Source organism: Oncorhynchus masou, chromosome 13, assembly GCF_036934945.1.
Source record: "Oncorhynchus masou masou isolate Uvic2021 chromosome 13, UVic_Omas_1.1, whole genome shotgun sequence".
NCBI classification, from domain to species: domain Eukaryota; kingdom Metazoa; phylum Chordata; class Actinopteri; order Salmoniformes; family Salmonidae; genus Oncorhynchus; species Oncorhynchus masou.
Genome location: NC_088224.1, coordinates 33,060,465 through 33,076,723, shown reverse-complemented (window position 1 = coordinate 33,076,723; position 16,259 = coordinate 33,060,465). Strand labels below are relative to the sequence as shown.

General features: G+C 36.5%; 24 non-coding genes across 24 annotated transcripts; all 24 read right to left on the bottom strand.

Annotated features, from left to right (window-relative positions):
- Positions 1-695: 695 nt before the first annotated feature.
- trnal-uaa (transfer RNA leucine (anticodon UAA)) lies at positions 696-778 on the bottom strand. Its single transcript has one exon. It is a non-coding gene; the product is annotated as a tRNA-Leu (tRNA).
- A 263-nt stretch (positions 779-1,041) lies between these two features.
- On the bottom strand, positions 1,042-1,124 carry trnal-uaa (transfer RNA leucine (anticodon UAA)). Its single transcript has one exon. It is a non-coding gene; the product is annotated as a tRNA-Leu (tRNA).
- A 740-nt stretch (positions 1,125-1,864) lies between these two features.
- Positions 1,865-1,947, bottom strand: trnal-uaa (transfer RNA leucine (anticodon UAA)). The gene has a single exon. It is a non-coding gene; the product is annotated as a tRNA-Leu (tRNA).
- A 733-nt stretch (positions 1,948-2,680) lies between these two features.
- trnal-uaa (transfer RNA leucine (anticodon UAA)) lies at positions 2,681-2,763 on the bottom strand. Its single transcript has one exon. It is a non-coding gene; the product is annotated as a tRNA-Leu (tRNA).
- A 263-nt stretch (positions 2,764-3,026) lies between these two features.
- On the bottom strand, positions 3,027-3,109 carry trnal-uaa (transfer RNA leucine (anticodon UAA)). The gene has a single exon. It is a non-coding gene; the product is annotated as a tRNA-Leu (tRNA).
- A 736-nt stretch (positions 3,110-3,845) lies between these two features.
- trnal-uaa (transfer RNA leucine (anticodon UAA)) lies at positions 3,846-3,928 on the bottom strand. Its single transcript has one exon. It is a non-coding gene; the product is annotated as a tRNA-Leu (tRNA).
- Positions 3,929-4,191: 263 nt separating this feature from the next.
- trnal-uaa (transfer RNA leucine (anticodon UAA)) lies at positions 4,192-4,274 on the bottom strand. The gene has a single exon. It is a non-coding gene; the product is annotated as a tRNA-Leu (tRNA).
- A 738-nt stretch (positions 4,275-5,012) lies between these two features.
- On the bottom strand, positions 5,013-5,095 carry trnal-uaa (transfer RNA leucine (anticodon UAA)). The gene has a single exon. It is a non-coding gene; the product is annotated as a tRNA-Leu (tRNA).
- A 263-nt stretch (positions 5,096-5,358) lies between these two features.
- Positions 5,359-5,441, bottom strand: trnal-uaa (transfer RNA leucine (anticodon UAA)). Its single transcript has one exon. It is a non-coding gene; the product is annotated as a tRNA-Leu (tRNA).
- Positions 5,442-5,704: 263 nt separating this feature from the next.
- On the bottom strand, positions 5,705-5,787 carry trnal-uaa (transfer RNA leucine (anticodon UAA)). Its single transcript has one exon. It is a non-coding gene; the product is annotated as a tRNA-Leu (tRNA).
- Positions 5,788-6,524: 737 nt separating this feature from the next.
- On the bottom strand, positions 6,525-6,607 carry trnal-uaa (transfer RNA leucine (anticodon UAA)). Its single transcript has one exon. It is a non-coding gene; the product is annotated as a tRNA-Leu (tRNA).
- Positions 6,608-7,216: 609 nt separating this feature from the next.
- trnal-uaa (transfer RNA leucine (anticodon UAA)) lies at positions 7,217-7,299 on the bottom strand. The gene has a single exon. It is a non-coding gene; the product is annotated as a tRNA-Leu (tRNA).
- Positions 7,300-7,570: 271 nt separating this feature from the next.
- On the bottom strand, positions 7,571-7,653 carry trnal-uaa (transfer RNA leucine (anticodon UAA)). The gene has a single exon. It is a non-coding gene; the product is annotated as a tRNA-Leu (tRNA).
- A 739-nt stretch (positions 7,654-8,392) lies between these two features.
- trnal-uaa (transfer RNA leucine (anticodon UAA)) lies at positions 8,393-8,475 on the bottom strand. The gene has a single exon. It is a non-coding gene; the product is annotated as a tRNA-Leu (tRNA).
- Positions 8,476-8,738: 263 nt separating this feature from the next.
- trnal-uaa (transfer RNA leucine (anticodon UAA)) lies at positions 8,739-8,821 on the bottom strand. The gene has a single exon. It is a non-coding gene; the product is annotated as a tRNA-Leu (tRNA).
- A 739-nt stretch (positions 8,822-9,560) lies between these two features.
- trnal-uaa (transfer RNA leucine (anticodon UAA)) lies at positions 9,561-9,643 on the bottom strand. The gene has a single exon. It is a non-coding gene; the product is annotated as a tRNA-Leu (tRNA).
- A 738-nt stretch (positions 9,644-10,381) lies between these two features.
- trnal-uaa (transfer RNA leucine (anticodon UAA)) lies at positions 10,382-10,464 on the bottom strand. The gene has a single exon. It is a non-coding gene; the product is annotated as a tRNA-Leu (tRNA).
- A 263-nt stretch (positions 10,465-10,727) lies between these two features.
- On the bottom strand, positions 10,728-10,810 carry trnal-uaa (transfer RNA leucine (anticodon UAA)). The gene has a single exon. It is a non-coding gene; the product is annotated as a tRNA-Leu (tRNA).
- Positions 10,811-11,550: 740 nt separating this feature from the next.
- trnal-uaa (transfer RNA leucine (anticodon UAA)) lies at positions 11,551-11,633 on the bottom strand. Its single transcript has one exon. It is a non-coding gene; the product is annotated as a tRNA-Leu (tRNA).
- A 263-nt stretch (positions 11,634-11,896) lies between these two features.
- On the bottom strand, positions 11,897-11,979 carry trnal-uaa (transfer RNA leucine (anticodon UAA)). The gene has a single exon. It is a non-coding gene; the product is annotated as a tRNA-Leu (tRNA).
- A 738-nt stretch (positions 11,980-12,717) lies between these two features.
- trnal-uaa (transfer RNA leucine (anticodon UAA)) lies at positions 12,718-12,800 on the bottom strand. Its single transcript has one exon. It is a non-coding gene; the product is annotated as a tRNA-Leu (tRNA).
- Positions 12,801-13,063: 263 nt separating this feature from the next.
- On the bottom strand, positions 13,064-13,146 carry trnal-uaa (transfer RNA leucine (anticodon UAA)). Its single transcript has one exon. It is a non-coding gene; the product is annotated as a tRNA-Leu (tRNA).
- Positions 13,147-13,884: 738 nt separating this feature from the next.
- trnal-uaa (transfer RNA leucine (anticodon UAA)) lies at positions 13,885-13,967 on the bottom strand. Its single transcript has one exon. It is a non-coding gene; the product is annotated as a tRNA-Leu (tRNA).
- A 738-nt stretch (positions 13,968-14,705) lies between these two features.
- On the bottom strand, positions 14,706-14,788 carry trnal-uaa (transfer RNA leucine (anticodon UAA)). The gene has a single exon. It is a non-coding gene; the product is annotated as a tRNA-Leu (tRNA).
- Positions 14,789-16,259: the final 1,471 nt, after the last annotated feature.

Here is a 16,259-nt window from a genome sequence, read left to right as displayed (position 1 = left end):
AGCACACAGTTAGATCTTTTGGCTTTGAGCCAGACAATATATAAATAAACCGTGATTACATTCAAATCAAACTTTCTACCAGATGTAGGTTTGGAACAAACAAGAACATTTTAATTTCGATCATGAGTCTAACGCCTTAAACACACTGACATCCAGGTGTTTCTAAAAGACTAACAAGATCTGAGTCAAAGTAGAAGAACTTGTCATAGTCATTCCTTTCAGATTTGAGCCAAGCTAATTGGAAGTGAATGAAGGGATGTTTTGATTACATCCAAAGTAATGAAATTTTCCAGGAATACTGTTGGTACCCACAAGAACAAAGCATTCATTGGATTTTTATTCCAACAGTTTAAACCACTCAGCCATCCAGGTGTAAAGTACAATCAACAGCCCAGTGAAATTGGAATGAGGAGCACACAGTCAGTTATTTTGTCTTTGAGCCAGACAATATCTAAATGAGACTTGTTGACATGCAAATCAAACTTAATACAAAAATGGGGTTTAGAAGCAAGAAGAAGAATAATTAAGTTGATAATGACTCTAACACCATAACCACTTAGCCATCTTGTGTTTTTAAAGGATAAATACTTGAAGGCGGAATAAGGGGAACAAAGTCAATTCTTTCAGCTTTCATCCAAAGAAATTTCAAATGAGTGAAAGGACAATTTATTACATCCAAATGATAGATGAAATTATACCAGGAGTGGGGTTTGAACCCACGATGACATATGTCCATTGGATCTTAAGTCCAACGCCTTAACCTCTCGGCCATCCTGGTGTAATAAACTCAAAATCAAAGGCGCCAGTCAAAATGGAATATGGAGCACACAGTTAGATCTTTTGGCTTTGAGCCAGACAATATATAAATAAACCATGATTACATTCAAATCAAACTTTCTACCAGATGTAGGTTTGGAACAAACAAGAACATTTTAATTTAAGGGAATAAGGGGAACAAAGTCAATTCTTTCAGCTTTCATCCAAAGAAATTTCAAATGAGTGAAAGGACAATTTATTACATCCAAATGATAGATGAACTTATACCAGGAGTGGGGTTCGAACCCACAAGGACATATGTCCATTGGATCTTAAGTCCAACGCCTTAACTTCTCGTCCATCCTGGTGTAATAAACTCAAAATCAAGGGCGCCAGTCAAAATGGAATATGGAGCACACAGTTAGATCTTTTGGCTTTGAGCCAGACAATATATAAATAAACCATGATTACATTCAAATCAAACCTTCTACCAGATGTAGGTTTGGAACAAACAAGAACATTTTAATTTCGATCATGAGTCTAACGCCTTAAACACACTGACATCCAGGTGTTTCTAAAAGACTAACAAGATTTGAGTCAAAGTAGAAGAACTTGTCATAGTCATTCCTTTCAGATTTGAGCCAAGCTAATTGGAATTGAATGAAAGGATGTTTTGATTACATCCAAAGTAAGTTTTTTTCCAGAAATGCTGTTGGTACACACAAGAACATAGCATTCATTGGATTTTTATTCCAACAGTTTAAACCACTCAGCCATCCAGGTGTAAAGTACAATCAACAGCCCAGTGAAATTGGAATGAGGAGCACACAGTCAGTTATTTTGTCTTTGAGCCAGACAATATCTAAATGAGACTTGTTGACATGCAAATCAAACTTAAAACAAGAATGGGGTTTAGAAGCAAGAAGAAGAATAATTAAGTTGATAATGACTCTAACACCATAAATCCACTTAGCCATCTTGTGTTTTTAAAGGATAAATACTTGAAGGCGGAATAAGGGGAACAAAGTCAATTCTTTCAGCTTTCATCCAAAGAAATTTCAAATGAGTGAAAGTAGAATTGATTACATCCAAATGATAGATGAAATTATACCAGTAGTGGGGTTTGAACCCACGAGGACATATGTCCATTGGATCTTAAGTCCAACGCCTTAACCTCTCGGCCATCCTGGTGTAATTAACACAAAATCAAGGGCGCCAGTCAAAATGGAATATGGAGCACACAGTTAGATCTTTTGGCTTTGAGCCGGACAATATATAAATAAACCATGATTACATTCAAATCAAACCTTCTACCAAATGTAGATTTGGAACAAACAAGAACATTTTAATTTCGATCATGAGTCTAACGCCTTAAACACACTGACATCCAGGTGTTTCTAAAAGACTAACAAGATCTGAGTCAAAGTAGAAGAACTTGTCATAGTCATTCCTTTCAGATTTGAGCCAAGCTAATTGGAAGTGAATGAAGGGATGTTTTGACTACATCCAAAGTATTTTTTTTGAATACTGTTGGTACCCACAAGAACAAAGCATTCATTGGATTTTTATTCCAACAGTATAAACCACTCAGCCATCCAGGTGTAAAGTACAATCAACAGCCCAGTGAAATTGGAATGAGGAGCACACAGTCAGTTATTTTGTCTTTGAGCCAGACAATATCTAAATGAGACTTGTTGACATGCAAATCAAACTTAATACAAGAATGGGGTTTAGAAGCAAGAAGAAGAATAATTAAGTTGATAATGACTCTAACACCATAACCACTTAGCCATCTTGTGTTTTTAAAGGATAAATACTTGAAGGCGGAATAAGGGGAACAAAGTCAATTCTTTCAGCTTTCATCCAAAGAAATTTCAAATGAGTGAAAGGACAATTTATTACATCCAAATGATAGATGAAATTATACCAGGAGTGGGGTTTGAACCCACGAGGACATATGTCCATTGGATCTTAAGTCCAACGCCTTAACTTCTCGGCCATCCTGGTGTAATAAACTCAAAATCAAGGGCGCCAGTCAAAATGGAATATGGAGCACACAGTTAGATCTTTTGGCTTTGAGCCAGACAATATATAAATAAACCATGATTACATTCAAATCAAACTTTCTACCAGATGTAGGTTTGGAACAAACAAGAACATTTTAATTTAAGGGAATAAGGGGAACAAAGTCAATTCTTTCAGCTTTCATCCAAAGAAATTTCAAATGAGTGAAAGGACAATTTATTACATCCAAATGATAGATGAACTTATACCAGGAGTGGGGTTCGAACCCACGAGGACATATGTCCATTGGATCTTAAGTCCAACGCCTTAACTTCTCGGCCATCCTGGTGTAATAAACTCAAAATCAAGGGCGCCAGTCAAAATGGAATATGGAGCACACAGTTAGATCTTTTGGCTTTGAGCCAGACAATATATAAATAAACCATGATTACATTCAAATCAAACCTTCTACCAGATGTAGGTTTGGAACAAACAAGAACATTTTAATTTCGATCATGAGTCTAACGCCTTAAACACACTGACATCCAGGTGTTTCTAAAAGACTAACAAGATATGAGTCAAAGTAGAAGAACTTGTCATAGTCATTCCTTTCAGATTTGAGCCAAGCTAATTGAAGTGAATGAAAGGATGTTTTGATTACATCCAAAGTAATTTTTTTCCAGGAATACTGTTGGTACCCACAAGAACAAAGCATTCATTGGATTTTTATTCCAACAGTTTAAACCACTCAGCCATCCAGGTGTAAAGTACAATCAACAGCCCAGTGAAATTGGAATGAGGAGCACACAGTCAGTTATTTTGTCTTTGAGCCAGACAATATCTAAATGAGACTTGTTGACATGCAAATCAAACTTAATACAAGAATGGGGTTTAGAAGCAAGAAGAAGAATAATTAAGTTGATAATGACTCTAACACCATAACCACTTAGCCATCTTGTGTTTTTAAAGGATAAATACTTGAAGGCGGAATAAGGGGAACAAAGTCAATTCTTTCAGCTTTCATCCAAAGAAATTTCAAATGAGTGAAAGGACAATTTATTACATCCAAATGATAGATGAAATTATACCAGGAGTGGGGTTTGAACCCACGAGGACATATGTCCATTGGATCTTAAGTCCAACGCCTTAACTTCTCAGCCATCCTGGTGTAATAAACTCAAAATCAAAGGCGCCAGTCAAAATGGAATATGGAGCACACAGTTAGATCTTTTGGCTTTGAGCCAGACAATATATAAATAAACCATGATTACATTCAAATCAAACTTTCTACCAGATGTAGGTTTGGAACAAACAAGAACATTTTAATTTAAGGGAATAAGGGGAACAAAGTCAATTCTTTCAGCTTTCATCCAAAGAAATTTCAAATGAGTGAAAGGACAATTTATTACATCCAAATGATAGATGAACTTATACCAGGAGTGGGGTTCGAACCCACGAGGACATATGTCCATTGAATCTTAAGTCCAACGCCTTAACCTCTCGGCCATCCTGGTGTAATAAACTCAAAATCAAGGGTGCCAGTCAAAATGGAATATGGAGCACACAGTTAGATCTTTTGGCTTTGAGCCAGACAATATATAAATAAACCATGATTACATTCAAATCAAACCTTCTACCAAATGTAGATTTGGAACAAACAAGAACATTTTAATTTCGATCATGAGTCTAACGCCTTAAACACACTGACATCCAGGTGTTTCTAAAAGACTAACAAGATATGAGTCAAAGTAGAAGAACTTGTCATAGTCATTCCTTTCAGATTTGAGCCAAGCTAATTGGAAGTGAATGAAGGGATGTTTTGACTACATCCAAAGTAAGTTTTTTTCCAGGAATACTGTTGGTACCCACAAGAACAAAGCATTCATTGGATTTTTATTCCAACAGTATAAACCACTCAGCCATCCAGGTGTAAAGTACAATCAACAGCCCAGTGAAATTGGAATGAGGAGCACACAGTCAGTTATTTTGTCTTTGAGCCAGACAATATCTAAATGAGACTTGTTGACATGCAAATCAAACTTAATACAAGAATGGGGTTTAGAAGCAAGAAGAAGAATAATTAAGTTGATAATGACTCTAACACCATAACCACTTAGCCATCTTGTGTTTTTAAAGGATAAATACTTGAAGGCGGAATAAGGGGAACAAAGTCAATTCTTTCAGCTTTCATCCAAAGAAATTTCAAATGAGTGAAAGGACAATTTATTACATCCAAATGATAGATGAAATTATACCAGGAGTGGGGTTTGAACCCACGAGGACATATGTCCATTGGATCTTAAGTCCAACGCCTTAACTTCTCGGCCATCCTGGTGTAATAAACACAAAATCAAGGGCGCCAGTCAAAATGGAATATGGAGCACACAGTTAGATCTTTTGGCTTTGAGCCAGACAATATATAAATAAACCATGATTACATTCAAATCAAACTTTCTACCAGATGTAGGTTTGGAACAAACAAGAACATTTTAATTTAAGGGAATAAGGGGAACAAAGTCAATTCTTTCAGCTTTCATCCAAAGAAATTTCAAATGAGTGAAAGGACAATTTATTACATCCAAATGATAGATGAAATTATACCAGGAGTGGGGTTTGAACCCACGAGGACATATGTCCATTGGATCTTAAGTCCAACGCCTTAACCTCTCGGCCATCCTGGTGTAATAAACTCAAAATCAAGGGTGCCAGTCAAAATGGAATATGGAGCACACAGTTAGATCTTTTGGCTTTGAGCCAGACAATATATAAATAAACCATGATTACATTCAAATCAAACTTTCTACCAGATGTAGGTTTGGAACAAACAAGAACATTTTAATTTAAGGGAATAAGGGGAACAAAGTCAATTCTTTCAGCTTTCATCCAAAGAAATTTCAAATGAGTGAAAGGACAATTTATTACATCCAAATGATAGATGAACTTATACCAGGAGTGGGGTTCGAACCCACGAGGACATATGTCCATTGGATCTTAAGTCCAACGCCTTAACCTCTCGGCCATCCTGGTGTAATAAACTCAAAATCAAGGGTGCCAGTCAAAATGGAATATGGAGCACACAGTTAGATCTTTTGGCTTTGAGCCAGACAATATATAAATAAACCATGATTACATTCAAATCAAACCTTCTACCAAATGTAGATTTGGAACAAACAAGAACATTTTAATTTCGATCATGAGTCTAACGCCTTAAACACACTGACATCCAGGTGTTTCTAAAAGACTAACAAGATATGAGTCAAAGTAGAAGAACTTGTCATAGTCATTCCTTTCAGATTTGAGCCAAGCTAATTGGAAGTGAATGAAGGGATGTTTTGACTACATCCAAAGTAATTTTTTTCCAGGAATACTGTTGGTACCCACAAGAACAAAGCATTCATTGGATTTTTATTCCAACAGTATAAACCACTCAGCCATCCAGGTGTAAAGTACAATCAACAGCCCAGTGAAATTGGAATGAGGAGCACACAGTCAGTTATTTTGTCTTTGAGCCAGACAATATCTAAATGAGACTTGTTGACATGCAAATCAAACTTAATACAAGAATGGGGTTTAGAAGCAAGAAGAAGAATAATTAAGTTGATAATGACTCTAACACCATAACCACTTAGCCATCTTGTGTTTTTAAAGGATAAATACTTGAAGGCGGAATAAGGGGAACAAAGTCAATTCTTTCAGCTTTCATCCAAAGAAATTTCAAATGAGTGAAAGGACAATTTATTACATCCAAATGATAGATGAAATTATACCAGGAGTGGGGTTTGAACCCACGAGGACATATGTCCATTGGATCTTAAGTCCAACGCCTTAACTTCTCGGCCATCCTGGTGTAATAAACACAAAATCAAGGGCGCCAGTCAAAATGGAATATGTAGCACACAGTTTGATCTTTTGGCTTTGAGCCAGATAATATATAAATAAACCATGATTACATTCAAATCAAACTTTCTACCAGATGTAGGTTTGGAACAAACAAGAACATTTTAATTTAAGGGAATAAGGGGAACAAAGTCAATTCTTTCAGCTTTCATCCAAATAAATTTCAAATGAGTGAAAGTAGAATTGATTACATCCAAATGATAGATGAAATTATACCAGGAGTGGGGTTTGAACTCACGAGGACATACGTCCATTGGATCTTAAGTCCAACGACTTAACTTCTCGGCCATCCTGGTGTAATAAACACAAAATCAAGGGCGCCAGTCAAAATGGAATATGGAGCACACAGTTAGATCTTTTGGCTTTGAGCCAGACAATATATAAATAAACCATGATTACATTCAAATCAAACTTTCTACCAGATGTAGGTTTGGAACAAACAAGAACATTTTAATTTAAGGGAATAAGGGGAACAAAGTCAATTCTTTCAGCTTTCATCCAAAGAAATTTCAAATGAGTGAAAGGACAATTTATTACATCCAAATGATAGATGAAATTATACCAGGAGTGGGGTTTGAACCCACGAGGACATATGTCCATTGGATCTTAAGTCCAACGCCTTAACCTCTCGGCCATCCTGGTGTAATAAACTCAAAATCAAGGGTGCCAGTCAAAATGGAATATGGAGCACACAGTTAGATCTTTTGGCTTTGAGCCAGACAATATATAAATAAACCATGATTACATTCAAATCAAACTTTCTATGGTGTTTCCAGATGTAGGTTTGGAACAAACAAGAACATTTTAATTTAAGGGAATAAGGGGAACAAAGTCAATTCTTTCAGCTTTCATCCAAAGAAATTTCAAATGAGTGAAAGGACAATTTATTACATCCAAATGATAGATGAAATTATACCAGGAGTGGGGTTTGAACCCACGAGGACATATGTCCATTGGATCTTAAGTCCAACGCCTTAACCTCTCGGCCATCCTGGTGTAATAAACTCAAAATCAAGGGTGCCAGTCAAAATGGAATATGGAGCACACAGTTAGATCTTTTGGCTTTGAGCCAGACAATATATAAATAAACCATGATTACATTCAAATCAAACCTTCTACCAAATGTAGATTTGGAACAAACAAGAACATTTTAATTTCGATCATGAGTCTAACGCCTTAAACACACTGACATCCAGGTGTTTCTAAAAGACTAACAAGATATGAGTCAAAGTAGAAGAACTTGTCATAGTCATTCCTTTCAGATTTGAGCCAAGCTAATTGGAAGTGAATGAAGGGATGTTTTGACTACATCCAAAGTAATTTTTTTTCCAGGAATACTGTTGGTACCCACAAGAACAAAGCATTCATTGGATTTTTATTCCAACAGTATAAACCACTCAGCCATCCAGGTGTAAAGTACAATCAACAGCCCAGTGAAATTGGAATGAGGAGCACACAGTCAGTTATTTTGTCTTTGAGCCAGACAATATCTAAATGAGACTTGTTGACATGCAAATCAAACTTAATACAAGAATGGGGTTTAATAAGCAAGAAGAAGAATAATTAAGTTGATAATGACTCTAACACCATAACCACTTAGCCATCTTGTGTTTTTAAAGGATAAATACTTGAAGGCGGAATAAGGGGAACAAAGTCAATTCTTTCAGCTTTCATCCAAATAAATTTCAAATGAGTGAAAGGACAATTTATTACATCCAAATGATAGATGAAATTATACCAGGAGTGGGGTTTGAACCCACGAGGACATATGTCCATTGGATCTTAAGTCCAACGCCTTAACTTCTCGGCCATCCTGGTGTAATAAACTCAAAAACAAGGGCGCCAGTCAAAATGGAATATGGAGCACACAGTTAGATCTTTTGGCTTTGAGACAGACAATATATAAATAAACCATGATTACATTCAAATCAAACTTTCTACCAGATGTAGGTTTGGAACAAACAAGAACATTTTAATTTAAGGGAATAAGGGGAACAAAGTCAATTCTTTCAGCTTTCATCCAAAGAAATTTCAAATGAGTGAAAGGACAATTTATTACATCCAAATGATAGATGAACTTATACCAGGAGTGGGGTTTGAACCCACGAGGACATATGTCCATTGGATCTTAAGTCCAACGCCTTAACTTCTCGGCCATCCTGGTGTAATAAACTCAAAATCAAGGGTGCCAGTCAAAATGGAATATGGAGCACACAGTTAGATCTTTTGGCTTTGAGCCAGACAATATATAAATAAACCATGATTACATTCAAATCAAACTTTCTACCAGATGTAGGTTTGGAACAAACAAGAACATTTTAATTTCGATCATGAGTCTAACGCCTTAAACACACTGACATCCAGGTGTTTCTAAAAGACTAACAAGATCTGAGTCAAAGTAGAAGAACTTGTCATAGTCATTCCTTTCAGATTTGAGCCAAGCTAATTGGAAGTGAATGAAAGGATGTTTTGATTACATCCAAAGTAAGTTTTTTTTCCAGGAATGCTGTTGGTACCCACAAGAACATAGCATTCATTGGATTTTTATTCCAACAGTTTAAACCACTCAGCCATCCAGGTGTAAAGTACAATCAACAGCCCAGTGAAATTGGAATGAGGAGCACACAGTCAGTTATTTTGTCTTTGAGCCAGACAATATCTAAATGAGACTTGTTGACATGCAAATCAAACTTAATACAAAAATGGGGTTTAGAAGCAAGACGAAGAATAATTAAGTTGATAATGACTCTAACACCATAACCACTTAGCCATCTTGTGTTTTTAAAGGATAAATACTTGAAGGCGGAATAAGGGGAACAAAGTCAATTCTTTCAGCTTTCATCCAAAGAAATTTCAAATGAGTGAAAGTAGAATTGATTACATCCAAATGATAGATGAAATTATACCAGGAGTGGGGTTTGAACCCACGAGGACATATGTCCATTGGATCTTAAGTCCAACGCCTTAACCTCTCGGCCATCCTGGTGTAATTGACACAAAATCAAGGGCGCCAGTCAAAATGGAATATGGAGCACACAGTTAGATCTTTTGGCTTTGAGCCAGACAATCTATAAATAAACCGTGATTACATTCAAATCAAACGTTCTACCAGATGTAGGTTTGGAACAAACAAGAACATTTTAATTTCGATCATGAGTCTAACGCCTTAAACACACTGACATCCAGGTGTTTCTAAAAGACTAACAAGATCTGAGTCAAAGTAGAAGAACTTGTCATAGTCATTCCTTTCAGATTTGAGCCAAGCTAATTGGAAGTGAATGAAGGGATGTTTTGATTACATCCAAAGTAAGTTTTTTTCCAGGAATACTGTTGGTACCCACAAGAACAAAGCATTCATTGGATTTTTATTCCAACAGTTTAAACCACTCAGCCATCCAGGTGTAAAGTACAATCAACAGCCCAGTGAAATTGGAATGAGGAGCACACAGTCAGTTATTTTGACTTTGAGCCAGACAATATCTAAATGAGACTTGTTGACATGCAAATCAAACTTAATACAAGAATGGGGTTTAGAAGCAAGAAGAAGAATAATTAAGTTGATAATGACTCTAACACCATAACCACTTAGCCATCTTGTGTTTTTAAAGGATAAATACTTGAAGGCGGAATAAGGGGAACAAAGTCAATTCTTTCAGCTTTCATCCAAAGAAATTTCAAATGAGTGAAAGGACAATTTATTAAATCCAAATGATAGATGAAATTATACCAGGAGTGGGGTTTGAACCCACGAGGACATATGTCCATTGGATCTTAAGTCCAACGCCTTAACCTCTCGGCCATCCTGGTGTAATAAACTCAAAATCAAAGGCGCCAGTCAAAATGGAATATGGAGCACACAGTTAGATCTTTTGGCTTTGAGCCAGACAATATATAAATAAACCATGATTACATTCAAATCAAACTTTCTACCAGATGTAGGTTTGGAACAAACAAGAACATTTTAATTTAAGGGAATAAGGGGAACAAAGTCAATTCTTTCAGCTTTCATCCAAAGAAATTTCAAATGAGTGAAAGGACAATTTATTACATCCAAATGATAGATGAACTTATACCAGGAGTGGGGTTTGAACCCACGAGGACATATGTCCATTGGATCTTAAGTCCAACGCCTTAACTTCTCGGCCATCCTGGTGTAATAAACTCAAAATCAAGGGCGCCAGTCAAAATGGAATATGGAGCACACAGTTAGATCTTTTGGCTTTGAGCCAGACAATATATAAATAAACCATGATTACATTCAAATCAAACCTTCTACCAGATGTAGGTTTGGAACAAACAAGAACATTTTAATTTCGATCATGAGTCTAACGCCTTAAGCACACTGACATCCAGGTGTTTCTAAAAGACTAACAAGATCTGAGTCAAAGTAGAAGAACTTGTCATAGTCATTCCTTTCAGATTTGAGCCAAGCTAATTGGAATTGAATGAAAGGATGTTTTGATTACATCCAAAGTAAGTTTTTTTCCAGGAATGCTGTTGGTACCCACAAGAACATAGCATTCATTGGATTTTTATTCCAACAGTTTAAACCACTCAGCCATCCAGGTGTAAAGTACAATCAACAGCCCAGTGAAATTGGAATGAGGAGCACACAGTCAGTTATTTTGTCTTTGAGCCAGACAATATCTAAATGAGACTTGTTGACATGCAAATCAAACTTAATACAAGAATGTGGTTTAGAAGCAAGAAGAAGAAGAATTAAGTTGATAATGACTCTAACACCATAAATACACTTAGCCATCTTGTGTTTTTAAAGGATAAATACTTGAAGGCGGAATAAGGGGAACAAAGTCAATTCTTTCAGCTTTCATCCAAAGAAATTTCAAATGAGTGAAAGTAGAATTGATTATATCCAAATGATTGATGAAATTATACCAGGAGTGGGGTTTGAACCCACGAGGACATATGTCCATTGGCTCTTAAGTCCAACACCTTAACTTCTCGGCCATCCTGGTGTAATAAACTCAAAATCAAGGGCGCCAGTCAAAATGGAATATGGAGCACACAGTTAGATCTTTTGGCTTTGAGCCAGACAATATATAAATAAACCATGATTACATTCAAATCAAACTTTCTACCAGATGTAGGTTTGGAACAAACAAGAACATTTTAATTTAAGGGAATAAGGGGAACAAAGTCAATTCTTTCAGCTTTCATCCAAAGAAATTTCAAATGAGTGAAAGGACAATTTATTACATCCAAATGATAGATGAACTCATACCAGGAGTGGGGTTCGAACCCACGAGGACATATGTCCATTGGATCTTAAGTCCAACGCCTTAACCTCTCGGCCATCCTGGTGTAATAAACTCAAAATCAAGGGTGCCAGTCAAAATGGAATATGGAGCACACAGTTAGATCTTTTGGCTTTGAGCCAGACAATATATAAATAAACCATGATTACATTCAAATCAAACCTTCTACCAAATGTAGATTTGGAACAAACAAGAACATTTTAATTTCGATCATGAGTCTAACGCCTTAAACACACTGACATCCAGGTGTTTCTAAAAGACTAACAAGATCTGAGTCAAAGTAGAAGAACTTGTCATAGTCATTCCTTTCAGATTTGAGCCAAGCTAATTGGAAGTGAATGAAGGGATGTTTTGATTACATCCAAAGTAAGTTTTTTTCCAGGAATACTGTTGGTACCCACAAGAACAAAGCATTCATTGGATTTTTATTCCAACAGTTTAAACCACTCAGCCATCCAGGTGTAAAGTACAATCAATAGCCCAGTGAAATTGGAATGTGTAGCACACAGTCAGTTATTTTGTCTTTGAGCCAGACAATATCTAAATGAGACTTGTTGACATGCAAATCAAACTTAATACAAGAATGGGGTTTAGAAGCAAGAAGAAGAATAATTAATTTGATAATGACTCTAACACCATAACCACTTAGCCATCTTGTGTTTTTAAAGGATAAATACTTGAAGGCGGAATAAGTGGAACAAAGTCAATTCTTTCAGCTTTCATCCAAAGAAATTTCAAATGAGTGAAAGTAGAATTGATTACATCCAAATGATAGATGAAATTATACCAGGAGTGGGTTTTGAACCCACGAGGACATATGTCCATTGGATCTTAAGTCCAACGCCTTAACCTCTCGGCCATCCTGGTGTAATAAACTCAAAATCAAGGGCGCCAGTCAAAATGGAATATGGAGCACACAGTTAGATCTTTTGGCTTTGAGCCAGACAATATATAAATAAACCATGATTACATTCAAATCAAAGTTTCTACCAGATGTAGGTTGGGAACAAACAAGAACATTTTAATTTAAGGGAATAAAGGGAACAAAGTCATTTCTTTCAGCTTTCATCCAAAGAAATTTCAAATGAGTGAAAGGACAATTGATTATATCCAAATGATAGATCAACTTATACCAGGAGTGGGGTTCGAACCCACGAGGACATATGTCCATTGGATCTTAAGTCCAACGCCTTAACCTCTCGGCCATCCTGGTGTAATTAACACAAAATCAAGGGCGCCAGTCAAAATGGAATATGGAGCACACAGTTAGATCTTTTGGCTTTGAGCCAGACAATATATAAATAAACCATGATTACATTCAAATCAAACTTTCTACCAGATGTAGGTTTGGAACAAACAAGAACATTTTAATTTTGATCATGAGTCCAATGCCTTAAACACACTGACATCCAGGTGTTTCTAAAAGACTAACAAGATCTGAGTCAAAGTAGAAGAACTTGTCATAGTCATTCCTTTCAGATTTGAGCCAAGCTAATTGGAAGTGAATGAAGGGATGTTTTGATTACATCCAAAGTAATTTTTTTTCCAGGAATGCTGTTGGTACCCACAAGAACATAGCATTCATTGGATTTTTATTCCAACAGTTTAAACCACTCAGCCATCCAGGTTTAAAGTACAATCAACAGCCCAGTGAAATTGGAATGAGGAGCACACAGTCAGTTATTTTGTCTTTGAGCCAGACAATATCTAAATGAGACTTGTTGACATGCAAATCAAACTTAATACAAGAATGTGGTTTAGAAGCAAGAAGTAGAATAATTAAGTTGATAATGACTCTAACACCATAACCACTTAGCCATCTTGTGTTTTTAAAGGATAAATACTTGAAGGCGGAATAAGGGGAACAAAGTCAATTCTTTCAGCTTTCATCCAAAGAAATTTCAAATGAGTGAAAGGAGAATTGATTACATCCAAATGATAGATGAAATTATACCAGGAGTGGGGTTTGAACCCACAAGGACATATGTCCATTGGATCTTAAGTCCAACGCCTTAACCTCTCGGCCATCCTGGTGTAATTAACACACAATCAAGGGCGCCAGTCAAAATGGAATATGGAGCACACAGTTAGATCTTTTGGCTTTGAGCCAGACAATATATAAATAAACCATGATTACATTCAAATCAAACTTTCTACCAGATGTAGGTTTGGAACAAACAAGAACATTTTAATTTCGATCATGAGTCTAACGCCTTAAACACACTGACATCCAGGTGATTCTAAAAGACTAACAAGATCTGAGTCAAAGTAGAAGAACTTGTCATAGTCATTCCTTTCAGATTTGAGCCAAGCTAATTGGAAGTGAATGAAGGGATGTTTTGATTACATCCAAAGTAAGTTTCTGTCCAGGAATACTGATGGTACCCACAAGAACAAAGCATTCATTGGATTTTTATTCCAACAGTTTAAACCACTCAGCCATCCAGGTGTAAAGTACAATCAACAGCCCAGTGAAATTGGAATGAGGAGCACACAGTCAGTTATTTTGTCTTTGAGCCAGACAATATCTAAATGAGACTTGTTGACATGCAAATCAAACTTAATAAAAGAATGGGGTTTAGAAGCAAGAAGAAGAATAATTAAGTTGATAATGACTCCTACACCATAACCACTTAGCCATCTTGTGTTTTTAAAGGATAAATTCTTGATGGCGGAATAAGGGGAACAAAGTCAATTCTTTCAGCTTTCATCCAAAGAAATTTCAAATGAGTGAAAGTAGAATTGATTACATCCGAATGATAGATGAACTTATACCAGGAGTGGGGTTCAAACCCACGAGGACATATGTCCATTGGATCTTAAGTCCAACGCCTTAACCTCTCGGCCATCCTGGTGTAATTAAAAAAAATTCAAGGGCGCAGTCAAAATGGAATATGGAGCACCCAGTTAAATCTTTTGGCTTTGATCCAGACAATATGTAAATTAAACTTTAGACACTTATCAGCTACGGCAAACTGTTTCACACACAGCTATTCTTACTGATGACAGCCTAACAATAGAGTGTTTGAAGGCAGTACTTCAGGTCCATTAGCATGATGATTAATTGGCACTCCATTGAGAACATAGGGTCGAAAGTTGAATTGGAGATAACGGGATTGAAAAGGCCACGTACACAATGCAGGCTGTAACCAAGTACAATGACAATGTAGCCATAAGAATGTGCCCACACTTAGAAAATGAGACACATGCACACCTGCACTTGTCTGTAAAATCCTTGTTTTAATATACAAAAACAAATTCACACATCATGGGCTCAGCTTTGCATCACATTCTAGGGTTTTTGAGTGTCGTAGGGTTTTGAGTGTCTTACAACTGTGTAATTCAAAGGGGTTTAATTACCGGATGAGGAAATTTAAAAAATTACATTATTTACTGTACCATGTTAACAATTCATGATTAGATAGAAACTAGCTTCCCTGAACCAAAAGCTAATTGAATTCTTGAACAGAATGGAAGCCTGGTTTTAAAAACTTCTGAATGTTTCAGCTTTTTTTGGTTTCCTGTCAATAAACTCTGTTTTTATACAACGTGTGGGTCTAATTCTGAATACTGATCCATTAAAACCTGCATTCTAGCCAGTGTCTGTTCCACAAGTTGCCACCGGCTAAATCTATGACATTAAAATGCCTATTTACTCTGTTTCATCTGACTGTGCAATCAACTTTCTCATCAGCCCAGCCAGGCAATTTATGAACTTGATCTCCACTATAAAAATAATCTAGACATTATCTTGTATTTCTTTTGGACGAACATTTAGTTTTCAACAGCAGAGATTTGCATAAACCTTGCTGTCTGTATCTCCGACATTTGCAACATTGTCTCGCCGACATTTGCAACATTCAAATTCGATCTCCTGCTGTTCCATGGTAATGAATGTGTCGGGAGTCGGGATGAGACAGACAGGCAGCGTTTCTCAGCCAGTCCAAATCATGAATCAGCTGGCATTATTTTTATGGATATATACACAAAGAAGTCTATTTAAAAAGGTCAAACGAAACGCAGCTGATTTGCAGTCTTTCCAGCTTCTGTTTGAAGTGTTTGTTTTACTGTAGCTGTGTTGCTGGCTAGCTCCTCTGAACAACAGTGTCCTGACACTAAGTACATTTTCTGTGCCAGGCGAAATCGCAACTCATTAGCTCATTGTTATGAATGTATCCAAATAAATGTCACTAGAAAACAGGTTAAACAAATGCAAATGCAGCTACATTGCAATTATTCTGGCATCACTTTTTGACGTGACTGTAAGTTAGCCGTAGTTGGCTAGCTAGCAGGCAAGGCATAAGAAAGTTGCCAGCCAGTATGCCA